Source organism: Peromyscus eremicus, chromosome 2 (genome assembly GCF_949786415.1).
Source record: "Peromyscus eremicus chromosome 2, PerEre_H2_v1, whole genome shotgun sequence".
NCBI lineage: Eukaryota > Metazoa > Chordata > Mammalia > Rodentia > Cricetidae > Peromyscus > Peromyscus eremicus.
In genome coordinates, this window is record NC_081417.1 from 100,238,331 (window position 1) to 100,256,180 (window position 17,850).

General features: G+C 37.7%; 1 protein-coding gene across 6 annotated transcripts in view; it reads left to right on the top strand.

Moving 5' to 3' along the window:
- Positions 1–17,850, top strand: part of Cntln (centlein) — a 254,855-nt gene that overhangs the window by 74,109 nt on the left and 162,896 nt on the right. The window lies entirely within an intron of this gene.

Consider the following 17,850-nt stretch of genomic DNA (forward strand, 5'->3'; position numbering starts at 1 on the left):
GTCACTGCCACTTACTTCTCCAAGGCTGGTGTTCTTTCTTTAATACTTTTTTCATGATGGTTGTCTTTATTCTTATCAATTGATAGCTAATGCTCTCCTCTTCTGTTGCTTTTATTTCAGTTTATTGTGGTTTTTTTAACCTCAGAATTTTGTCTAGATATTTTAACTATATTATTTTAAGATGATACTTTCATTTTTTTTTAGGTTTCAACAAAACATTATTTGTATGTAAGTTTGTTAAGTCCAGAAGTCAAAAGAAGAAAAAGACATAATTAACTATGTGTAGCTGGATACTTTTCTCTGCCTCCCCTTCCCCTGGTCCTGTGGTCCCATAGCCATTCATAAAATAATCACTCAGAGGCTTAATATTAATTACAAACTGTTTGGTCTATGGCTCAGGCTTCTTGCTAGCTAGCTCTTTCATCTTAAATTAACCCATTTCTATTAATCTATGTTATGCCACGTGGCCATGTCCTTACTGGTCTACTGGCATGTTGCTCCTTGGGTGGTGGGCTGGCATCTGCCCTGACTCCACCCTCTTCTCCCTGTATCACTCTTGGATTTCCCACCTGACTATTATCCTGCCATACCATAGGCCAAAACAGCTTCTTCATTAACCAATAGTAGCAACACATATCCACAGAGTATAGAAGGACCATCCCACAGTACTTCCCTTTTCTGGCTTTTTTAAAAATGTTTTTCATTTTATCATAGTAAAATTATATATAACAAAATAGTTATCAAGTAAGAATTACAAATACAATATCTAGTCTATTTGTATTTGGCCAAATTAAAGAAAACAGTCTATCATCTATCCTATATTTGTGAATCTAAAGTTTTATATTTTATTTACCTTTTATCATAACTAAGGAAAACTATAATTATAGCTATCTAGTCTTTAACTCCATCAAAGACCCCAGAAGGATGTATTATTATCCCAAGTAAACAGGAAGTGCATTGTAAGCAACTTCAAAAATTCTAGAAATGACAGAGACACCTGGCTGCCTGGACAGTCCACCTGAAATTCCTCTGTAATGTTGGGACATCCATCTTCAGCATACTGGCCTAGAGTCTCTGGCATACTTTTTGGTGAAGCAGAAAATTTGAAGGACCATTTTCCCTATTTGTTCATCTGTTGCTTTTCTTTGGGTCCTGCAGAATTTTTGGCAGTTTCTTTTGTGTGGACAGGAACCTGAAGGACCATCTAACTCTGTTTTGGCAAAGTTTAGTAGTCATTTTCTTCTGTGTTCTGCATGTCCAGTTCATACAACATGCTGTCAAGCAGTCCAGGCAAAAGCAGTTTCTTGCCCAAATGACTAGCCTTTTCCAGATTGTAAGCAAACTCTATACGGAATTTCTTTGATGCCCATCATCTCTGAAGTGAATTGGTGTTGCCAGGAACAGGTGTGTTGCATTGTCATAAAAATCCAGTGTTAACAAAATATTTTAAATACCATATTCTGTAGGTCTTTGAAGTATTTGAAGACTGTCAGTATCACATATCAGTATGTGATCCTGAAGACATATCTAACATATCTACAAATTTGATTGTCATAGATGACTAACTACTAACTTATGTATTTTGATTATCCTAAATAGTTTATAGTAATAGCTTTCAAAAATTATATCTTTACCTTATATTTTAAATGAACTGCATAGTTACAATACCTTAAACAAGCACTGAAACATATATACAATATGTTGTAACAAAAATAACCTTAATTTTGCATCAATATACAGAAATCCTTTAAACAAGAATAGAAACATATATACAGTGTAACAAAATTAAATTTGTATCACTATACCAAATTCCATGCCAATGTAAAATAGCTCAGATTAATAGTTGTCTTTTTATCCTATATTCTTATATTCCCTTAAATTATAACAAACATCCATAACTTGCCAAATAACCAAAGACTACCCACAAACCCCTGACTCTTGGGAATGTTGGAGTAATTGTCTCTGTACTGCTTCCTGCTGCCTGTGGGCAAAGGCATCCCCAGGAGTCCCTGAGAAAATTTTGAGATAATGACCAAGTCCTGGGAAGATCATCAGTAACCTTTGTTGATGAATATCACCTGTCAAGTTTCAGGAGGTCTCCCTTCATCAAACCTGATCCATAATAACCTGAGATGAATCCACAGCCTCTTGTTTCTTATAGAAACAAAAGTAAAACTGCTTCTCCAAAGCAATGCATCTTTTAAGTTCCATTTTACAAATATATTTTTCGACTTTTGTTTTAAAGTTAAAGTATTTTAAAGTGTCTAGTCTGGTGTATTTCATCAGTTCCTCTTTCAATCCCATGTCTCCCAGCAGCTGTTGTTTGTCAGCATTTAAAAAAAATTAAAATCAACACAATACTATACAAGATCAATAATCCCTCTTTATTTCCCATTTGCTACATCACTTATTCTTTTTTATATTACTTTACTTTTCTCTTTTAAGACTTTATTTTTAAACTATTTGTTCCTTTCTAGAGCTATCCATACCTTCATATTTTTTTATTAAGCCTATGCACATTATAATACACATTGGCACCTGTGTAGAGATTTTTCTGTTTGGACTTCTTTTTACTGTGTATCTTTTAGGCTTTTTTGCCTGCATGAGCAAAAGCTAAATCTGCCATGCAGCATGCTGCATAGTACTGTAGCGGGAATCCGCCATGCTGTAGGTCAAGTATACACGCCTCGAACCTACCATGCTGCACCTCAAGCCTGTGCTAGTAGGCTTATGGGCAGACAAGACTACATAGTAACATTGCCCCTCACCCCATGCCTCCCCCAAATAAATCCTACCATAAGGAAACAAAAGCCAGTGGTAAAATGTGTATATGTTAAAATTAACACAATATCTAATGACCATTTGAGTGTGCAATTTAGTGAGGTTAACTACATTTATGTTCTTACATAGCCATCCAAAGGACTCTTCATCTTGCATTTCTTGTTCCTAAGATTTCTGGCAATTATGATTCTACTTTCTATTTCTAAGAGTATGACTAGATATCTCATTAAAAAAGGAATCATTCAAGCTTTATAGTAGTATAGTAAATGCCAGCAATTTTTTCTTTATTATTATGGTAAAGACAACTAACATAAAGTGATACCATCTTAACTATTTTCATTGTAGTTTGGTGAAATGTATTTATATTGCAGTAAAATGAATGTCCAGAACTTTCCTTCCTTCTGAAATGAAATACAGTTTCTTTAGATAATTACTATTTTACTTTCTGTATCTATGAATTTGACTAATTCATATACTTCATATCTCATGTGACTGAAACCATTTAGCATTTTTCTTTGTAACTGGTTCATTTCACCTAGCATAAGTCCTTCAAAGTTTATTACGTCATTGTGTTTGACAAGATTTCCTTCCATTTTAAACTGCGCAGAATCCCATTGTGTACCTAGATACATTTTGTTCATTCATTGATGTAAGTGTGCTATTGGATAGCTTCCATCTTTTGGGTGTTATAAATCATGCTGCTGTGAACATGATCTGTAAGTCACCCTCAAGATCCTGCTTCAGTTCTTTTTGCTTAGGCCAGAAAGTACACTTGTCCTGTGCTACTTCCTAATGTTTTGAAGAACATCCATATTGCTCACCACAATGTTAGAATCTGGTCAAGAAGAGAGGACTTCCAGCTGCTCCATATCCCTGACTAAACCTACTTTTTGTGGTTGCTGTTCTAATGGGTGTGAGGTGACACCTCATTGTGGCTATGATTTCTATATCTCTGATGAAAATCAGTGATTTTGAGCATATTTTTACGAGAATTTTTATTTTGTAATTGGTCAAATTTCAATTTAAATCCCTTGATTTTTTTTTAAAAAAAACTAAATTGTAGTTCTTTAAATTTTTATTTTATTTTATTTTTTTTTTTCAAGACAGGGTTTCTCTGTGTGGTTTTATTGCCTGTCCTAGAACTCACTCTGTAGACCAGGCTGGCCTCCAACTCACAGAGATCTGCCTGCTTCTGCCTCCCGAGTGCTGGGATTAAAGGCGTGCACTATCACCACCCGACTATTTTAACATTTTATAGTTAGGAGATAGTTCTTTATATTCTGGATGTCTAACTCCTTAACATACATATATAATTTGCAAATACATTCAGCATGTAAGTGCCCTTTCAATGAATTTATTGTGTCTTTTGTTGAACAAGCTTTTAGTTTTTATAAAGTTCCATTTCTGTGCTTTTTTTATGCTTTCTTGCTCATTTGCTTCCATTGCTTGTATATTTTGTGTCAAGCCATCACTGTTAAATTGGATGTCCTGAAGTTTTTCCACCACAATTTCTTGAAGATTTTTTTTTTTTCAATTTCTTGGGTATTTTAAGGTCAACAGATTTTCTTTTACAAATTATATAACAAAAATAATAAAGCAATACAATTTGAGCTTAGATAATATGGACATTTTTCTTAAAGTGTCAACATGATTTATAAATTAAAAAGGTAGTAAAATTTAAACTTGTATAGCATATGCTTTACCTTAAACTATCAGACAAATGATTTTTGTTGTTTAATTTTGAGATTGTCTTCAAGGGTTTCAATAATTTTGAGTCTTATATGTTTTAAAAATTATTTCTTTTATTTTTTTGTGATAGTAATGTAATGACGTTGTGGTGGTTTGTACCAGGCTCTTTCTTTTAGCCACGAACCAGTTTCCAAATCATGACAGTGAGACTTCTTATTAGTTATGAATACCTGGCCTAGCCTAGGCTCATTTCTGGCTAGCTCTTTTTACTTAAATTAACCTGTTTCTCTTTATCTACCTTTTGCCTTGGGGCTTTTTACCTTTCTTCCTTTTGTATATCTTACTTTCACGGCTTCTCCCATCCAGCTGGCTGGTGGCTGCCTGGCTTCTAGCCCTGGGTGGTGAGATTTCTCCTCCTATTCATTCTCTCTGCCTGCCAGCCCTGCCTATCCCTCTCCTGCACAACTATTGGCTATTTGGCTCTTTATTAAACCAATTAGGTGCCTTAGGCAGGCAAGGTAAAACAAGTACAACACATCTTTACATCATTAAATAAATGCAGCATAAACAAAAGTAACACATCTTTACACAGTTAAAGTAATATTCTGCAGCATAAACAAATGTAACATATCTTTAACTAGTTATAATAATATTCCACAACAGTGGTTTGAATGTAATTGGCCCCCATAATCTCATAGGGTGTGACATTCTTAGGTGTGGCTTTCTTCTAGTGGGTATTGCCTTGTTGGAGGAAGTGTGTCACTGTCGGGGCAGGCTCTGAGGTCTTTTGCTTAAGCTTCACTCAGTGTCAGAGTCAGTCAACTTCCTGCTGCTTTCTAGCCACATGTAGCAAGTACTATGTTTGCCTGCAAGCCACCATGCTCCTGGTCATAATGTAAATAGACTGAAGCTCTGAAACTGTAAGTGAGCCATCCCAATTAAATGTTTTCTTTATAAGAGTTGCCACTTCACAGCAGTAGAAAACCCTAACTAAGCCAGAAGTTGGTAACAGGGACCGGGGTATTGTGATAGGTCTGACCATGTATTTGTTTGGAGGAATTTGGATTTTGGTCCTTTGGGTTTGGAAAGCAATGGAATGTTTTAAGCACTGCTTAATAGGCCATACTAGTAGGAGCATGGAAGACAGTGGTGCTAAGAGTTATTTGAACTGGGAGGGGAGAACTCAAGAGGTTTCAGAGGAGAAAAATTTTAGTATTGCCTAGAGATCTTTCTTGTGATATTTTTGTGAAGAAAGTGGCTGCCTTTTGTGCTTATCTGCAGAGTCTGCCTGAGGCAAAAGTGACGAATTTTGGATTAATTCTGTTTACAAAGGAAATCTCAAAACAGCCTAGTACAGACTCTGTCATGTGGCTATTAGTGGTAACTCTTATGAAGATTTATTATGAAAAGGAGTAAGCTGAGCAGAGTAAATTACAAAATGTAAATTTTGAGGAGAAAAAGAGCACCAGGAGTGGAATGGAGCTAAGTCCTGTGTTCAAGGAGATAAACAGATTAAGAAATGGAATAAAAGGAGTGGTGACCTTAGGTCAAGGTAAGTTTCCAATTTGTGAATAGGAAGTAAGGAAAAGCTTAGAGCCAGGTGTGGTGGAGGCACACCTTTAATCCCATTACTGGGAAGGCAGAGGCAGGTGTAGTATGAGGCCAGCCTGGTCTAGAGGGCAAGTTTCAGGACATTCAAGCTAAGGCAGTGAAGAACAGAAAGCTGGTGAAGATGTAATTGAGCAAGGGGGCCATGTTCCAGCCCCAGCAAGCAGCAGAACTGGGCAGCTTTGGCCACATGCTTTTGGCTTTAGAGTTAAGAATAGAAGAAAGGGGTTATAGATTCTCCCTCTGCAACTAAAGAAAGTCGATGAGACCAGGCATGTGTGGGGGTGTCCCTGAGTGGAGGCCTGGTAGAGAGGCCATTGCTTGAAGCTATGAAGTTGAAGCCTGGATTGCCTTGGAGAACTGAAGATGTTAGAGGTGCCAGAGTTGTGAAATACCTCCTGAGGAGAGCTGCTAATAGGGAGTAGAACCAGCCCAAGAGAAAGAAGTGTGCTGCAGTCAACAAAATTGAATGGAGTTGGAGATCTGATGAGCTTTTTGAAATCAGACGAAGATACAGAGTTTGGAGTTTTCCCAGCTGGTTTTTGATCTTGCTTTGGTCCAGTATTTCCTCACTATGCTCTCTTCCCTACATTTTGGAATGGTAATGTATGTCCTATACCATTATATGTTGGAAGTATGAGATCTGCTTTTTTATTTTTATTTTATATGGGATTGCAGTTAAGAGATTGCATTCATCTCACAAGAGACTTTGGACTTTTAAACATTGTTGAGACTGTGCTAGACTATGGGAACTTTTGAAGTTGGACTAGATGCGTTTTGCATTATGATATTGTTATAAGCTTATGGGGGCCAGGGAGTGGAATGTGGTAATTTGAATGTAATTGGCCCTCTGTAATCTCACAGGGAGTGGCACTATTAAGGAGGTTTGGTTTTGTTGGTGTGGGTGTGGCCTTGTTGGAGGAAGTATGTCACTATGGGGGTGAGCTCTGAGGTTTCTTGTGCTCAGGATACCATGAAGTGAGTCAGTTGACTTCCTGTTGTCAGCAAGATGTACCACTCTCAGATCCAGCACCACATCTGTCTGCGTGCTGCGTGCTCCCAATCATGATGATAATAGACTGAACCTCTGAACTGTAACGGAGATACCCCAATTAAAAGTTTTCTTAGTAAGAGTTGCAGTGGTCATGGTGTCTCTTCACAACAATAAAACCCTAACTACGACAGACGTTTTCCATCACTTCCCATTTCTCATTCCAAACCGTCCTGTGCACTCTTCTGTGTTCTCTTTTAAGTTCATATCTTTTTAAATTAACTATTGTTGTATGCATATTGTATACATATATACATGTATATTCCTAATTATAACTTCCTCAGTCTTTATAATGTTACTTGTATGTATGTATGCTTTCATGGCTGACCATTTGGTATTAGATAACCAATTGGTATGCTCCTCCCTGAGGGAGACTATTTCTCCTGTTTTCAGCATTCTTCAGTTGTCTGTAGTTCTTGTGTAGGCTTGAGGCCTCATGAGCTTTGTACCACTCCATGTTAGCAGGTCTCTTGTCCTTGTTTAGCTCATGTTTAGCCAGACATGTTGGTGAGACTATGAGACTCTGCGGGTAGCTTCTGACATTCCTAAGAGGCATAATCTCCTAGCAAATTCCCTGTTCCTCTGCCTCTAACAGTCTTTCTGTCCCCTCTTTCACAATGATCCCCAAGAGTCGTAGGTGCAGGAATGTATTGTAGAAGTGTCTATTGGGACTGGACTCCACAAATGCATTTTGATTGGCTGTGGCTTTCAGTAATGGTCTCTGTTGCAAAGAGAAGTTTCCTTGATGTGGGGTATCTTAGAGGGAGAGGGAGGGAGAGGAAGAGAAAGAGATAGAGAGAGAGGGGGGAAGGGGGAGAGGGAGAGTGGGAGAGGGAAGAGTGCTAACCTTTTAAACCTCAAAGCCCACTCCCAGTGACATACCTCCTACCTCCTCCCAAACTTGTTCTACTAACTGGGGAACAAACCTTCAAATATTTGAGTTGATGGTGCCATTCTTATTCAAGCAGAACATGGGGTAAGGGCTACAAATATTAGATTGTAGTTAGGAATTGTGCTGGTTTAGTATATGTTGGTTGTATGTTCCCCTCTAAGCTTCATGACTTCATTAGCTATGGCAGTTGGTTAGGTTTCCAATGCCAGACATGATTTCCATCTTGTTGAACAGGTCTTAAGTTTAATTTGATAACTCTAGTTACTGCCGTGGTATTCATGCCACTACTGTGCCCTTAAGAGTTATCCTGCTGTGCTGGTCATTGATATGGTTCACCGGCATCATAGCTGGGTAGGACTGTTGATTGCTTCAGTATGCTGGAAGCTTACATGGCACATTCTGATACACTGAAAATTAGTTCTCAGAGAGGAAGCTTTTAGGTCAGTTCCAGCTCAGGGGCCTCTGGCCCTGCTTGTGAAATGCAGTAATGATTAGAGGTTTACCTTCCACCTCTGGAGGGCAGCCAAGGGCAGTAGCAATAACCTGTAATGATATGGGAGTCTCTTGGACAAAGCTGACCAACAGCTCAAAAGAGGGCTTCTTGTGCCTGGTATTAGATTTTTTTTTTTTTTTTGTTAGGTGGTCTTTGGCCCAGAACGGGAAATTTCATTTAAACTACATATGTACATTTATGCGTTACCCTGCATGCATTATAGGTATTTTTAGGGAGATAGTTAATAGTGTGATTTCTTATGATTTTTTTCATACACCCTTACTGTTATTTTATATTCCTCCCCCTTCTTCTGTATTTATCTCCCTCTCCTCCCTAATTAGAGGCCCTGTTTTTCCCATTTCCATCAGAACACTTGTAACCTACTGTTCCCCTTTTATACTGGTGAAAATGAAGGTCCACTTAATTTTTCTGTGCATATACAGCCTTCCCAACACTGTGGCTTGAAAAGACTGTCCTTTTTTCATCAAGTAGTCTTGATATCCTTGCCAGAAGTAGTTTTATACTAAGGGCTGTTCTACACTCCTCCATTCGGCTTGTGGATGATCTGTATGCCAGTGTTTTATCATTTTTCCTACCATAACTTTATAATACAGTTTGAAGTGAGAAAATAGGAATCATTTAACAGTTTTAGTCTTTTTCAGAATTGGCTTGTCATTTAGGATACTGTAATATTCCATAGGATTTTCAGGAAAACATTTTAAAGTTCTGGGGATCTTGATGGGGTTTGTTAATTGCTTTGGGAAGTTTTGACATTGTATCAGCATTGTCGTCCTCTCTAGTAATATGGATGTCTTTCAGTTTCTTAGTGTCTTTAATTGTCTTTAACTATGTTGTAGAGCTCAGTGTATAAGTCTTTCACCTTCTGAGTAAAACTATTTACTTGTGGGTTTTGTTTGTTTGTTTGTTGTTTATGTGATTATTCTGTGGCATTTGTGTTTGAACTCAGGGTCTCTCACTTGCAATACAAGCATTGTGCTACTGAGATATATATTTAGCCCTCTTTTTACTTTTTATTTTGAGACAAAATATCATTAAGTTGCATAGGCTAGCCTTGATTGACTCTGTCATTCAGGTGGACCTTAAACTTGTGAGTCTCCTCCTTCTGCTTCCCAAGTGGGAGGGATTACATACCTTGCCACCAGGCCTACCAAGGATAGATTTCTTTCTAAGCATTTGTTTTTATGATTTTATTGTAAATAGATTTCCCTTACGGAGGGAAGAACAGGAGCGGCAGTGAAGGGTAAGATTTTTAGCGCTTAGCTATTACTCTGACCTCTTGGGCTTTCATCTCTGCATTCTGTGTTTCTTATTTAACAAGACGGTTACATCTACATCTGGTGCCCAACGTTTGTGGTACGAATTCATGAAAAAGCTGCTTTCCTGTGGCCTTGTGGGCCCCAGCTCAGGCCTCAGGTATACTTGGCCAGTTGTGATGGCACACTGGTAGGATTTACTGAAGGAGGCAGAGGCAGAGGCAGGAGGATCCCGAGTTTGAGGCCAGACTAAGAGGCTTACAAAGGAGAAGCTGCGGCTAGGACCCAGCCACAAACAGTGGTGGGACCATGGAGGGGCAGCAGCTGCTGCTCTGAGTTGCTGGCTGCTTCTCATCATGTTGGTGACTGTGGTGATGCTGCTACCTGGGACAAAGGGTTTACTGCTGCTTGTTCAGAGAAGAATTGCCAGGACCATCGTGTTACAAGAAAGCATCAGCAAAGGACAGTTTGGAAAAGTTTGGCAATACAAATGATGTGGAGAAATTGCTGTGAAGATTTTCTCTTCTAGGGAAGAACATTTGTGGTTCCAAGAGACAGACATTTATCAGACTGTGATTACTCCAAACCACAGAGGAGGCACAAAAAAAAAAAAAAAAAAATCAAATCTGCAGAGAACCATGACCACGCCTAACAGTGATGTTGAAATCTTCAAAAAGATGATTCCACATGGACTATGGTAAAGCCATTAAGCTGATTAACACCACGGGAAGATCAACTTTGGACTACAAACTACTCAGGACAATTTTGAGATGGTTAGCTGAGGTGATCCAGCCTGACAGACTACTTGAGCAAGGACTTGAAACAAGCCCTGCACTTTCTCATTATGCAGTGACTGGACAAATGACACAGGACTTGACAATTAACTCAAAAAGTTTCTTTTCAGGATTTCCTAAAGATGTCTTCACCCACAAAAGCAGGAAGTAATTTTAAGAAAACGACACCCACATTCCCAAGAGGTGGGATGAGAGGTTTTTGGTTGTTTAATAAGTTATGGATATTGTCGTTGTTTACAATAGTTGGTTACAAGTTGTTAATTGTTAATGGTCAAGAAAAAAGCTGAACATGGAGATTAGATTCAGAGGTTTTGTTTAAAAAAAAAGGAAAAAGAAAGAAAAGAATATAGATATGAGATAGATCATTGACTCTACTCTAAAAAAAAAGATAAAAAAAAATAGGATAAATGGGTAGATCACTGAATCTACACTAAAAAGAAAAAGGGGATGATATAAAAATGACAAAAGGTAGATTACTGAATCTATTATGAAAAGAAAAAATACTTTTAAAAAGCAACTACTTGTTTTAAATAAGATAAGTAATGAAAATTTTTTGTCTGAGTTTATCAAATGTTACTGGACTAGACATTGTTAATATATACAATGGAGTTTTTTGTCTGAATCTGTTAAATGTTAATGGACTAGACATTGTTAATGCAATTTTTGACTGTATATATTGTATATACTTATTGGGTAGTTTTTCTTGTATTAGTTATAAGCTTTTTTTAATTTTAGACAAAATAAGGGGAAATGTGGTGGTAATGTGTTCCCCAAAATATTGTGCACCTTAATAAACTTATCTGGAGTCAGAGACAGCCACTAGATACAAAGGCTAGAAAATGGTGGCACTCACACCTTTAATCCTAGCACTACAGAGGTAGAAATCCCTGTGGATCTCTGTGAGTTCAAGGCTATATTGGAAACAGCCAGACATGGTGACACACGCCTTTAACTCCAAGAAGTGAGCCTTTAATCCCAGGGAGTGATGGCAAAAACAGAAAGATATATAAGGCGTGAAGACCAGAAACTAGAAGCATTTTGGCTGGTTAAGCATTTAGGTTTTCAAGCAGCACAGTTCAGCTGAGATTCATTTTGGATGAGGACTCAGAAGCTTCCGGTCTGAGGAAACAGGATCAGCCGAGGAAGTGGTGAGGTGAGGTAGCTGTGGCTTGTTCTGCTTCTCTGATCTTCCAGCATTCACCCCAATAACTGGCCTCAGATTTTATTTTATTTTTATTTATTTATTTATTTTTTTGGTTTTTCGAGACAGGGTTTCTCTGTGTAGCTTTGCGCCTCTCCTAGAACTCACTTGGTAGCCCAGGCTGGCCTCGAACTCACAGAGATCCGCCTGCCTCTGCCTCCTGAGTGCTGGGATTAAAGGCGTGCGTCACCACCGCCAGGCTAGATTTGATTTTATAAGAACTTTTAATATTCCTGCTACATTTTTCTTATTACTAATTATCAGTATATTGAAATGTAACCAATTTTTATTGAATATTTTTGCATACGTGTGTGTGTGTAGTATACATATATGTATGGATGTTTGCATGTTTGTGGGAAGCCTAGGGTTGATGTTGGTGTCTTCCTCTATTGTTCTCTCCTTTATATGTTGAGATAGGGTCTCTCAGTTGATCCCAGAGCTTGCTGATTAGGATAGTCTGACTACCTTTCTCTGGGTAGCTCATCTTTACTTCTCCTATTCAGGGGTTACAAGCAGGCTTTTGTGGCCACTTGGCATTTACATGGGTTATATTTGCAGGGGATCAGAACCTCAGGCCTCATAGTCACAAGCACTTACCAGTTGGGCCATCTTACCATCCCCTTTTTGTCAGTTTTGCCCCATTTGTTTATTAATTATAGCGGTTTACCAACTCAGCCGTCTATCTAGCTTCTAGATTGCCTTTTTTTCTCTTTTTTCTTGTCTGATTGTGCTGTCTCAACCTGTGAAGTTTCCCCTACTCCCAGCACTCTACAGGCTCTTTCTCTCTGTCCAGTCTGTTAGATGAATTACTACACTGGGTGTCCTTTGACTGTCAAAAAGCAGAGGCTCTTTGTGGTGGTAGCTTTTGTCTTGGCTTGATCCTGTTGTGTGGGATGTCCTCCAGGTGAGTTATCTGAGGTAAAGTGTGATCAGTGCTCTGGTAAGTGTGGCCTACAAGTAATGACTGGACTGTCAGAAGGTCAGGAGCCAAAGGAGGTTAGAGGGCATGGACCAGTTCTCTGGTGGCAGTGCTGTGTTTTTATGTTTTTGCAAACTCAGCTTGGATTCAGATGTCCACAAGCAGATTATTCTTGAAATGCCAGAAATCCTCATTGTCCTTAATGGATTTTTGTGGATTTTATTAAATAGATTTTTAAAGATAGACATTTCTTCATTTATTATATCTCCTCAGGCTAAGTTTTAGGAAGCAACTTTGTATACTTAAAAAGAAATTTCACCACATTCTGGAGTGTGTATATCTGAAGCTTCTCATGATGGGCCATCTTGGGAGTAGATACTTCACACATCATTTTTTAGTAAAATAATCACAACTTTCCTCGGTGCTTTTTCTCAGACAAATTAACTGTTTTTTTTTTTTTTTTATAAAAATCAGCTATATATCATATATTTGTACTAAAATGTGCAAATAAAGACAGTATAACTTTCTTATTAGGTTATCCTTGTAACTTTTTCCATAAAGAGGGGAAACAGGAGAGACAGCAGTGAAGTTAGAGAGGAGCTGTTTCCCAGCAGCTGGGAAACTAACAGTGACAACCTTTTCTTCTGTAAGAAGTGAAAGGTTTAAATGATGTGAAGCTAGTTTGCAGTGAACCTATCTTCCAACAGGAACGAGATTCCTAGAGAATCCTAGGAGTGATGCAGTCAGTCTTGTCAAAGTCTCCAATGTTAGAATCTCTCACTCCTAATGTGGAGTGGGAAAAGTGTGTGTGAAGCTGTTAGAAACTTCTAGCACTGGAGACCCTTTGGCTTGAACAGTCCAAATAGTAGCCTAGGGTCAATAGAATTTTACTCGGGAGAAAAGTTTGTTCTTGTCTACGATTAAAGTTTGTGTAAGGAAATTCCAGAATATTGGCTGCTGCTGTCTCCATTAGAGCCTTCACAATTCTTTAGAGGATTGTATTCTAAAGAGATAATTACTGGGGGTTTAAACATGTTCGGCCTACAGATGTATCATTAGCTTTCTGAACCACTTAGAGTTTGTTGTAAGAGTTAGGGATAGAAGAATTTAGTGAACCTGTGTCTGACACCAACATAACTGAGAAATACCAGTGTAAACCTGGCTTTCATGAAATTTGTATTGGTGGTGACACATATGAATGCATAAGCAATAAAAAACTTCAGCTTTGTCACACTGATAAGTAGGATGCAAAAAAATATGACAAGAAAAATGTTTATTGCTTAGATTGCAGGGTTTTCTATTTGATTAGAGTAGTGCCAATGACATTAAATAGAGCAGTTTTCCCTCAAAAACATGATACTTTCTCAAATCTTAGTGTAATTGGTTTGACTGCTTCGGGGTCTGTTTCTATTTCTGTGTCCTATTTGATTAGCCCTGTTTTAGGATTGCATTTGAAATTTCAAATTGGAAGAATTCCTATCTGTTGTGACTTATTTTGATGTTATGGCTAGCATGAGGTTTAGTTCTAGAACAACAACTCCAATATAAAAACATCATGATTGTTCATATGCCTATATTTGCAGGTAAAGTAGAGACAACTGGTATGTGAAAAAGACAATTGTTATGCTTATAATAATGATTCTCTGCATTCATAGCAAAAGTCATTAGAAGTCATTTTAACACTACATTTCTTAAGTAGAACAGTAATAATTTGGTTTCACCATAGGTCCCTGGGCTATCTAGTCTCAGGTTCTTGGTTACCCAAACAGGGTCAGGTATGGGTGCCATCTTATGAGGTGGACCTTAACAAATCAGGTATTTGTTGGTTACTCCCAGAAGCTTTGTGCCACCATTGCCCTAGCATATTTTGCAGGCAGGACAGCATTGTACATGGAAGGATTTGTGGCTTTGTTGATGTTTACAGTTCTCCTTTGGTAATCTGCAGAGTACCAAAGTTCCAGTACCAAGAACACTAGCCCCTAGGGGTGAAAGCTCTAGGTAGGCACCAGTTCAACTTCTCCATGTTTAGTGAGTTGTCCAGGTGGTTCCTTCAGCAACAGGGCCTTACCTGTCAGTTTGTGGAGAGCAACCAATAGCTATGGCAATAGCCTGGGTGGTTTGGGGGCTCCCATGGGACCCCTTTGGCCAACAACTCAATTAGATGTAACCCTTTCACGTGGTGCTGGAAGCTTCATTTGATGGCAAAAGATGACCAGATGAGGCTCTGTCTCCTACATTATTTGTCAATTTCATTTAGATTCCCTTCATATATGTATATATTTTAGGAAGCTTCTACTGTTTCCATATTGCCTCTCATTGGCCCTTAATTTTATCTGCCTTTCCCCATATTCCCTCTTTTGTCGTCCTCTTCCCTTGCCTCACTGCTTGATATTCCAGTTCCAGTCCCGACCCCCACCTTTGTCCATCCATAACTATTCTATTTCCCTTTCCTAGGGAGATCTATCTGTCTTATCTAGTCCCTTATTCTATGCCTAACCTCTGTGATTCTATGGGTTGTAGCTGACTTATCAAAGACTTAACAACTAGTATGCACATATAAGCAAAAACATTGTCTTTCTAGGTCTGGGTTACCTCAGGATGATTTTTTCTAGTTCTATTCATTTACATGTGGATTTCATGATTTCATTTTTTTAATGGCTGAGTAATAATTCTATTGTGTAAATGTACCACATTTTCTTTATCTATTTATCACAGATGTGGAGGAACATATAGATCATTTCCAATTTATGGCTATTATGAATAGAGCATCATGAACATGATTGAGCAAGTATCTGTGTGGTAGCATCTCTTCTAGTCATCTCAGCTGAAAATATCTCTCCACAACCCTTACAGATTATATATACTTAGGGAGGAAGGAGCCTAGTAAATCTAGTGAGTTTCAGGACTTCCTGGTGTTATGTATTGTTTACTTTCTTAACTTAATGAGCTTCCCTTCAGGATGGAATATCACACCCCCCCTTTGAACCTGTTGTTTCATATCCCCTTAAAACATCCCATGTCTTAAGGAGTTCCCTCCAAGATGAACAGTTTTCTCTTGGAGGGAGTTACTATACAACACATACTTGTCTTACTACCTTGTGATTCCTCAATGACAGATATTTGTCACTTTATCTTTAAATATATTCCAGATCAGACTACAGTTCTTATGTTAGTTGTTTAGTTGGATTCAGTAGCCTTTCAATTGGTCTCTCTGTTTATATTTTTAGTACCAGCTCTATATTTTTCTCACATGAGTAGCACAATTGCTTCATTTCTTCTCCATTTTATCTATTTCAAAGTTTTTTCTCTATGTTTCAGTTTTTCTAGGATGGTGTTTTTCTCCAAGTGTTCATTTTGTTAATTCTTTCTTTCCTCCAGGGCTGGGAATGGAAACCAAGTCTTTGAGCATGTTAAACAGGAGGTCCAAATTAGGTTCATGACCAACCTTTTTATTTTCTTTTTTGAGATAGATACTCTTGAAATTGCCCAGAACAATCTTGAACTTGCAGTCTTCTTATGTGGCTTAAATTTAGTTCCCCCCACATGTCAGGTTTTTTTTTTGTCTTTAAAAAAGAAATTTTACTGAGAATTTCATATGTGCATACAGTGTGTTTTGATTATATCTACCCTCAATTCTCTCCACTGTCTCACCACGACTTTTCCTTGCTAACTTTATATGCTCCCATTTTTTTGTTTTTGTTTTTTGAATCCATGGAGTCCTTTTACTTCTGCCTGTATGTACTTGAGTATGGGACCATCTACTGGAGCATAGGTAGCCCTCAGTGGCTCATTCCTGAAGACGTAGGACTCTTCCCCCCATAGAAGCCATCAAAATCAGTTGCCAATAGTTCTGGGCTAGAGGTGGACATCATGATGTCCCCCTCTCTCCATGCTGGGATTTTGACTGGCCCTTCATCCTTTTTGGTGTTGTGTTGTTTTATCTGTTACAGACCTTTTAAATTTGACACTTCTACATCACTGTAATTTGTCTTAACTACCTCTCTGGTTACGTATCTAGCTACCTCCAAAGAGAGCAAGCAAAGTACTGAGATCAACTCATTTTGTTCATTTAGTCATTTGTCAGGTCCTTGTCGTAGACTTTGTCTCACATAACAGAATCAACCTCTTTTCTCTCTCCTCCTTTTTCCTTTTGGGTTTCTTCTATGCTTTTATCTCTGGTTGTATGTATGTATCTGTTGCTCTTTTTGTGTGAAGGAATGGGAATTTCTAGCACTAAACCTAAAGCCTGATCATCAGGTATGGAAATAATGAATAATGGTGTTAATATAGGCATACTCCATTTAGGCATAATTGTTTCTTTACAATACCAATTGAAATTAATTTTCTGTATTTAAAATACATATAAATTTTAAAAATAGTTTCAAAATGAAAAATTTAGAGAATTATTAGGAGGAAAAAGTGAATTTTGGGGAATGGTAGTTGAAAGTTTTAATATTATCAAGAGAACAGAGCATAATCTCAGTCTTAAATATTGGAAAATTATTTTGTTTTCTTTGAGTACTAGCTAATTTATATATTTACATTTAAAACAGGGACCAAATAAGGAGATAACTATCATTTATTCTTTTTTTTGTTGTTTTTTTTTTGAAACAGGGTTTCTCTGCGTATCTTTGCACCTCATTCTTTTTTTTTTTTTTTTTTTTTCGAGACAGGGTTTCTCTGTGTAGCTTTGCGCCTTTCCTGGAACTCACTTGGTAGCCCAGGCTGGCCTCGAACTCACAGAGATCCGCCTGGCTCTGCCTCCCGAGTGCTGGGATTAAAGGCGTGCGCCACCACCGCCCGGCTGCACCTCATTCTTAATATTTAAATAATTCAGCTGTTTTTAATTTAATAAATAATTTAATCATATGATTTATTTTAACTTTAATAATAAACTCTGTGTAGTTTTTACAGTTTGTTTTCCTTTGATTTTTATATCATGATATATAAGTTCCTGAAAAAGATTCTATAAATAGTGTAAGTTACTGCTTTTTGTGAACTTTTTTCACCTAAAATTCTTCAAAATTGGCCTTTCCCTTGATCTACTATATATTTTTTTTATTTTGAAACTATTTTAAAAGTTGATATTTAAATATGTTAAATTTGATTATTGTGAAAAGCCTAATATAGTTTTGGTAAGAACATTAC